This window comes from Euprymna scolopes, chromosome 11 (assembly GCF_053919585.1).
Source record: "Euprymna scolopes isolate OS-2025 chromosome 11, ASM5391958v1, whole genome shotgun sequence".
Taxonomy (NCBI): domain Eukaryota; kingdom Metazoa; phylum Mollusca; class Cephalopoda; order Sepiida; family Sepiolidae; genus Euprymna; species Euprymna scolopes.
Window position 1 is genome coordinate 26,278,558 of NC_136492.1, and position 7,813 is coordinate 26,286,370.

General features: G+C 32.5%; 1 non-coding gene across 1 annotated transcript; it reads left to right on the forward strand.

The window, feature by feature from the left end:
• Positions 1-1,126: 1,126 nt before the first annotated feature.
• On the forward strand, positions 1,127-1,198 carry Trnae-uuc (transfer RNA glutamic acid (anticodon UUC)). Its single transcript has one exon. It is a non-coding gene; the product is annotated as a tRNA-Glu (tRNA).
• Positions 1,199-7,813: the final 6,615 nt, after the last annotated feature.

Sequence of the window (7,813 nt, forward strand, 5' to 3'; positions counted from 1 at the left end):
AATAAGGTTGGAGGTTTCATTGACCGACATATTGTGGGAATGCTCACAAAGATAAGAACAATCTTGCGGACCCCTGGCAAGGACCCCTGGCAAGGACCCGTGGCGCAGTGGTTAGAGTACTTGGAAAAATCAATTGGAAAAAGTGATATTCTCCTGAAGGTTGGAGGTTCAATTGTTAGTGTGGGTGACTGAAGAATACAATTGGGAATTACTTAGGACCTCTATGAAGTCATGGCTGACGGAACAAGAGCATGCTACCCCCGTGAAGTAAATAAAGGGTTCCGCTCGAAATTCCGTTTGAATTCTGAAGTTCTACAAGATACACGTGAAGACGATCGGACGTTACATCGACGGAAACGTTGTGAATATAATACTCAAAATGAGAACAGTACTCCGCTGAATCCAAATAATATGAACAATCAATCCTCATCTCAAAGAATTTAGAAACCTCATTATTTTCTTAATCTCCATAAAGTATTTGCTTATCTAATATATATATATATATGTGTGTGTGTGTGTGTGTGTGTGTATATATATGTGTGTGTATGTATATATATATGTGTGTGTGTGTGTGTGTATATATATATGTGGGTGTGTGTGTGTGTATGTAAATATATATATATATATATATATATATATATATATATATACATATATTGATTGAAACTATGTTTATAGGTTAGGCAAAGATTGGTTTTTCTTATTACTCAATATGGTTGGAGTGTGGGAAAGGAGTGCGACTTTTATTAAATACAAGCTTGTTTCTATGACAACAATGTTTTTGATAGACAAGATGCAAGCAAGGGCGGTCGGACGGTCCGCAGAGATTTATAATTATATAGATTGCTCTCTAGTAAAACCAAACGATATTTCCTGGAGTCCAAATGACAATTGTACATCAGCAGCATTATATGTATTCAAAACGGAAAGAGAATGCTTACGAAGCTCGCCTCCTGTTACCGTATCTGTTAATCTCATAATGAGATTCAATAGTGCGGACGACTAAAGAGTATGTTTCTGAAGCAGTCAAAACATTTCAGCTGCCTGACAGGGGAAAATAAAAAAAATGCTGTTGTCGCTTTAGTAATTTTAATACGGCTATAATGTACCAAGGCAGCAGGCGTTATCCCATATGGTCTAGTGGTTAGGATTCCTGGCTTTCACCCAGGCGGCCCGGGTTCGATTCCCGGTGTGGGAACGCATGTTTTTTATCCTTAAAAAAAAAAAAAAATTGTATTCGTTTGTTGACGACAGTGTTTTTACAAAGTTTTAGCCGATAACGAGCATTAGTTTTCACTGGATGCTGAATGATAATAAGTTTTTTCAAGGTGTCGGTACTCTGCTTATTCTTCCAGCCAATATCTGGATGGTGGTATCTCTCCTCGGTGTTTCCATTTTCAAACAATTTCTGAAGCAGATTATTATTGTTTGCCTTTTAAAATTTAAATTAATTAATCATTTTATTATTATTATTATTATTATTATCATTATTATTATTATTATCATTATTATTATCATTATTATTATTATTATCATTATTATTAACATTATTATTATTATTATTTGCTCACATGGAGCTTTCACACAAGTCAACAAACGATCTGATTGGAAACCTGTGGTGTTCTCTGGAAGCTGAGTGACAACAAGTCTCCCCAGACGTCCAGTTCTCTCCACCTCCTTCGATAGCATTTGCAAATGAATTTGTATCATCGTAACAGCCTCTTACCATTGACTTCTCGCCGGCAGTGGCCATTGGTTTATATTGGAATTTGAGTGACACTAAGCCTCCCCAAATCCCAGTTCTCTTTCTTCTTGTCCAACCGAGGTCTGGCTGGCGCTCTGTCCTCGGTCTTTCAGTCCTTCTTGATCCTTCTCACCTCTGGTGTCACTTTTTATTGGGAGTGGTGAAACTATGGGGGGGATGCATGATGGGGGTGTAGAACTTGTAGATATGCAGCTTCAGTGTTCTTCATTCCCTGTAACGCTTATTCGTTATATTGTCTTCTTGTATTATTCTCTGGATTCAAGGATTTTCCTTAATATTTCAGTCGTTTTCATTATCGTTAGTCGTTGTATTTTTGCAGTTATTCCTCTGATTCCAATTTCTGACATTCTTTTTTCGAAGTTTTTCGGAATTGTTCCTAGTGCTCCTACTATTATCGGTACTATTCTGATTTTCTTCATCATCCAAATCCCTTTTAACTCTCTGGCTAGCTCTGTGTATTTGCTTCGTTTCTCCTTTTCTTTCATACTAACCCCATTGTTGTTATTATTATTATTATTATTATTATTATTATTATTATTATTATTATTATTATTGGTTCAAATGGAGCTTTCACAAAAGTCATCAAATATCTGATTGGAAACCTGTGGTGTTCTCTGGAAGCCGAGTGACAACAAGTCTCTTCAGACGTCCAGCTCTGTCCACTTCCTTCGATAGCATTTGCAATTAAATTTGCGTCATCGCAACGACCTCTTACCATTGATTTTTCGCTGGCAGTGGCCATTGGTCTATACTGGAATTAGAGTGGCACTAAGCCTCCCCAAGGTTCCAGTTCTCTTCGCGCTTGTCCAGCGGAGGTCTGGTCAGCGATCTCTCCTCGGTCTTTCCATCCTCCTTGACCCTTCTCGGGTCTTTTGTATCACTTTTTTGGGAGAGGGGAACGGTGATAAGACAATGGGATGGGGATGCGTAAGTGAAATGTAGAACGTAGATATGCAGCGTCAGTGTTCTTCATTCCCTCTAACACTTCTTTATTGTATTGTTTACTTGTATTATTCTCCGCATTCAGTGGTTTTCCTTAATATTTCATGTCCTTTTGCATCCATGTCCAAGTGTTTTCGTTATTTTTATATTTTGTCATCCTTATAAATCTTCCATGTAGTTATTTCTCTTCGCATTTTTCTTTTCTCGACTTATCCTTTATCTCTGTGTTTTCCGTTTTGTCGAGTTTTTTAAGTGCCTCATGCTGCCATGATTATCATTTCTATGTTGTGCCATGCACACAATCTTCTTTACAAACTAGTTCTCTCCCGCCTTCTTTTCTTTTCACACAGAGTCGGTCAACATCGTCCTTTAAGTTAAGTGCATTGTGCATGGTCATGAGTTTCCTGGTCTTCTGATCGAGCTGTCCACTCTATAAACTGTCCTGAGTATCTTATTAGTGATACTGCTCATTATTATTATTATTATTATTATTATTATTATTATTATTATTATTATTATTATTATTATTATTATCATTATTATTATCATTATTAGCATTATCCTTATTATCATTATTATTATCATTATTATCATCATTATTATTATTATCATTATTATGATTATTATTATTATCATTATTATCATCATTATTATCATTATTATTATTGTTATTATCATTATTATTATCATTATTTTATCATTATGATTATTATTATTATTATGATTATTATTATTATTATTATTATTATTATTATTATTATTATTATTATGATTATTATTATTATTATTATTATTATTATTATTATTATTATTATTATTATGATTATTATTATTATTATTATTATTATGATTATTATTATTATTATTATTATTATTATTATTATGATTATTATTATTATTATTATTATTATTATTATTATTATTATGATTATTATTATTATTATTATTATTATGATTATGATTATTATTATTATTATTATTATTATTATTATTATGATTATGATTATTATTATTATTATTATTATTATGATTATTATTATTATTATTATTATTGTTATTATTATTATTATAATTATTATTATTATTATTATTATTATAATTATTATTATTATTATTATTATTATTATTATTATTATTATTATTATTATTATTTATACTCATCAAAAATCCTCACGTAAGTCATCGTTAGAGATTACTCACTGATAGTAACTGGTTGTGTTTCCTGGAGTCTATATGACACCAAGTCATGTATTTTTCAGCTTTTCGACATCCTTTGAAAATCAATTTACATTAGTGCAACATTGATTTTATCACTGACAATGACAATTGTTCACTGGAATTTGGGTGGCAATAGGTTTCTCCCAAATCCCAATCCTTATCGCACTTCTGTAGTGGAAGTTTGGTTAGTACTTTCTTTTCTACGCCTTTCGATCCTCCTTGATCTTTTTTGGTTTGGTATGGTGCCAATCTGTTCCGACACTACACTTTTATTTTAATCGATCTTACTTGGGGGGGGGACGTAGATTACTTAACGTGTTTTTCCTCAGTTTCATTGGTTCTATGTCGGCGTGTTCTGCTTTTGTTTTATTCGTATTGAAGCAATGATTAGTATTTCTAGTTTATTTATTAGTTTCTGCATTCAAGGGGTTTCAAAATTCAAGATGTAAGTCGTTTTTATTATTATTATTATTATTATTATTATTATTATTATTATTATTATTATTATTTGCACTCACTAGGAGTTCTAACATAGGCAAACATCAGAGACAACAACCAGCGGTATTCCCTAGAGTCTGTGAAAATAAGTCTCCTCAGATCTCTAGTACTGTTCACATCATTCGATTAACCTTTGCAAATGAATTTGCGTTATCACAATAATCGTTTCCCATCATTGACTTCTCCCTGGTAATGGCAATTCGTATTCACTGGAATTTGAGTGACAATAAACCTCCCCTAGGTCTTAATCTCCTTCGCGCCTATCCACAGAAAATCTGGCCAGTTCTTCCACTTCTTGGCCTTTCAATCCTCATTTCGATCGTCATTAAGACACAAGATGGCTACGTAAAAAAATACGACATGGAGACTATATTATGAAAAAAAAATGTAAATAAACATATTCATTAAAAGCTCACAACTCGTAATAATTGATCCTCTCAGTCTGTATACAGATTAAACATGCATTGAAGACATAAATTGTGTGCCTGCCTCTGATATAAAGATATAAACGTCATTTGTTTTGTTATTTTTGGTTCTAAAGAGTCACCGTTTATCAAGGCCCGGGGGTCATACAAGGAAAAGTTATTGCGTGTCAGATGAGATAACGCTGTTATGATCGGTGGTGGCGAAACTGGAAGATATATTTTATTTAAGCGGACTTGAAAACAACCATGGTATAATCAGCTGGGAAGCAGTTCCACGGTATTGTGTTTCACAGACGAGCAGTTCTTGGTAAAAGCCCGACTCCTGGAATTTTTCGTAAGTTTAGACACAGATAGTTCGTAGTTGAGTGTTTGTCGTTAATGCCTTACATAGGAAATATACATAGGGTGAAATTAGCGAGGTGTGAGAGCGGTGGACAGTTCCCCCGAATTCAAAACTCGCTGTTACTTCTGCAAAAACTATCGGCAAACTCTGACTTTTTCTGTTCTGCACGTACTTAAATATACATGATTCGGGTGAGTCGAAACCCACCCTGGGTGTACCAGGTAGCCAATCATCGTTCAATACGTTACACCTTAGTTTGTCCTAATTCGATAATCAGCTACCTCTTCTTCACACCCAGACCAGGTAATTCCCACGGAACAAAAGATTCTCATCAATAATCGTCTCACGCACCGAGGTGGGGCCTTGCCCGACCCCTCGAGACTGAATACCCGCTAATATCTCCAAATAATTATGTTTCATAGAAATATTGTTTCATATTTCTAGACTTTGTTTTTCCCGTTACAAAGGAAATGTATTTCACATCGGCGACCACGCCATCTCCCTTTCCAACTGGGAGGGTGATCCGGTGTTTTCTGGACCTACCATTAGAATAAAAAGGCTCTAATTCCTCTTTCGCTGGCCCCTTTTGGGGGCAATTTTTAATCATAGTTTTAATTAAGCTCTCTGTAACCTCCCTTCTGGGTTAATCTCTTGTTATCGTGACTGGTTGGCTCACAGTCTCGAACGTTTTGTTTCACTAATTTTCTTTAGTTCGCACATTCAATGAGCAAAGTTTTTCTCAAAGAATTGATGTTTTCGGAATCTGAATCTATCACTGTAATCCTTTTCGTTGGCTAGTTGTTTATCTTGAAGTAATATTTTTTTATCCTTTTAAACGTCAAGTGGCATCATGCGTTGTCCTGAGTAATGTCCATTAAGTAAAACAAAACAAAAAAAAAAAATTAAAAAAGAGAATAAAAAAATGGAAAAAAAAATTACGGAGGATCCTTAGCCACATTTTATCTAGATTTTAAACAAAGATCTGTTAGTCAAACAGCTCTAGCATTACTGCGTTGTCACCGCTTTTACAAAAGTGAGAAATCCTTGGACGTTATTGAGGAGAAGATGATTATTTGGAATGAACTGCTTGTAAACCCACTCATTCTTGTTATCATAAGTAGGCCACAATCAGATTCCTGTTCTAGTCGTTGCCATATTCAATTATATCCCCTTTCTTGCATCATGCCGATCGATATTTGTGTTCGTCCGTACTGCAGGAAATGGTTGCGTGATTCAATCAAATACTTTGTTTTGAATTCTCTGAGTAGTCAATTTACGAGTTGAATGTCGGGAAGAACACCTTAAACCTCGAACTACCTTCATTCTTCGTAAACATGGATATGTGTTACAACACATTTCTACTGTATTTATTTATATGTGTTACAACACATTTCTACTTTTTTTATTTATATGTGTTACAACACATTTCTACTGTATTTATTTATATGTGTTACAACACATTTCTACTGTATCTATTTATATGTGTTACAACACATTTCAACTATATTTATTTATATGTGTTACAACACATTTCTACTGTATTTATTTATGTGTTACAACACATTTCTACTGTATTTATTTATATGTGTTACAACATATTTCTACTGTATCTATTTATATGTGTTACAACACATTTCTACTGTATTTATTTATATGTGTTACAACACATTTCTACTGTATTTATTTATGTGTTACAACACATTTCTACTGTATTTATTTATATGTGTGACAACATATTTCTACTGTATCTATTTATATGTGTTACAATACATTTTTTGGTATTTATTTATATGTGTAACAACATATTTCTACTGTATTTATTTATGTATGTAACAACACATTTCTACTGTATCTATTTGTGTTACAACAAATTTTTACTATATTTATATTTGTTACAACACAGTTCTATTGTATTTATTTATATGTGTTACAACACATTTCTACTGTATTTATTTATATGTGTTACAACACATTTCTACTGTATTTAAATGTGTTACAACACATTTCTACTGTATTTATTTATGTGTTACAACACATTTCTATTGTATTTATTTATATGAGTTACAACACATCGCTATTGTATTTATTTATATTTGTTACAACACATTTCTACTGCATTAAATTATATGTGCTACAACACACTTTTACTGTATTTATGTGTTACAACACATTCCTTCTGTATTTATTTATATGTGTTACAAGACATTTCTACTGTATTTATTTATATGTGTTACAACACATTTCTATCGTATTTATTTATATGTGTTACAACACATTTCTATTGTATTTATTTATATGTGTTACAACACATTTCTACTGTATTTATTTATGTGTTACAACACATTTCTACTGCATTTAAATGTGTTACAACACATTTCCAATGTATTTATCTGTGTTACAACACATTTCTACTGTATTTATTTATATGTGCTACAACACATTTATATTGTATTTATTTATCTGTGTTACAACACATTTCTGCTGTATTTATTTATATGTGTTACAACACATTTCTTCTGTATTTAATTATGTGTGTTACAACACATTTCTACTGTGTTTATTTATATGTTTTACAACACACTTCTTCTGTATTTATTTATGTGTTACAACACATTTCTATTG